Source organism: Centrocercus urophasianus, unplaced genomic scaffold, assembly GCF_019232065.1.
Source record: "Centrocercus urophasianus isolate 14NV4802_14NV808 unplaced genomic scaffold, USGS_Curo_1.0 seq_10, whole genome shotgun sequence".
NCBI lineage: Eukaryota > Metazoa > Chordata > Aves > Galliformes > Phasianidae > Centrocercus > Centrocercus urophasianus.
This window is the reverse complement of record NW_024884142.1, coordinates 417,539-418,498: the sequence shown is the minus strand read 5'-3', so window position 1 is coordinate 418,498 and position 960 is coordinate 417,539.

Here is a 960-nt window from a genome sequence, read left to right as displayed (position 1 = left end):
GGGGGGGGGGGGGAGGTGGGGGGTGCAGGGTTACCTGGGGCGCCGCGGGGCCCGGCAGAGCGCTGCGGGGCGGTGCGGGGCCGAGCGGGGCCGAGCGGAGCCGAGCGGAGCCGGGCCGAGCCGAGCGGAGCCGAACCGCCCGGCGGGGCCCCTCCCGCAGCGCTCCGCCGCCACCGCCTCCACTGCCGCAAAGCGGAGCTGAACCGCCCGGCGGCCGCGTGCGGTCCTAATGCCCGTCCGCACCTATGGGGTGGGGTAGGGACAGGATGGGGACGGGGATGGAGCGGCCCCAAGGCGCTGCCGATGCGGCCGGAGCCAAGAGGTGCCAAGCCGTGCTAAGCTATGCTGAGCTGCGCCGTGCTCGGTCCAAGCGCTGAGTTGTTGATGCGGCGCCAAACCGAAGTGAGCCGTGCCGGGCTGCACCGCGTCGGGTCAGGGCAATGCAGGACGCACAGCGCCCAGCCAGGCCGGGCTACAGCGAGTCAAGGTGTGCAGGGCCGTGCCGGGCCGAGCCGTGCTGAGCCGTGCCGTGTTGCTTTGGGCTGAGCTGGGCCGGGCCAAACTGGGCTGAATCTGATTTACCATGCAGTACTGGGCCAAAGCCAGCTGCTGACCCCGACCCTAACCCTGACTGAGCCCCTAAGCAGTGCCCGGAGGAACATCCTCAGGGAGAGCCCCATGCTGGAAGATGCTCGGTGCACATGGGGGCACTGTAAAATAAGGCATTAATTAATAATCATAATTAATGTGACATTCCCCTGGCTTCATATGAGTGTCTCACTCAGTGCTGCAGGGGAAACCACTCCTACTCTGATGGTGTTCTTGAATGTGGGGATGGGCAGGGATGGTCCCAATCTCATCCCCATCCTATTCTATCCCATCCCATCCCATCCCATCCCATCCCCATCCCCATCCCCATCCCCATCCCCATCCCCATCCCCATCCCCATCCCCATCCCCA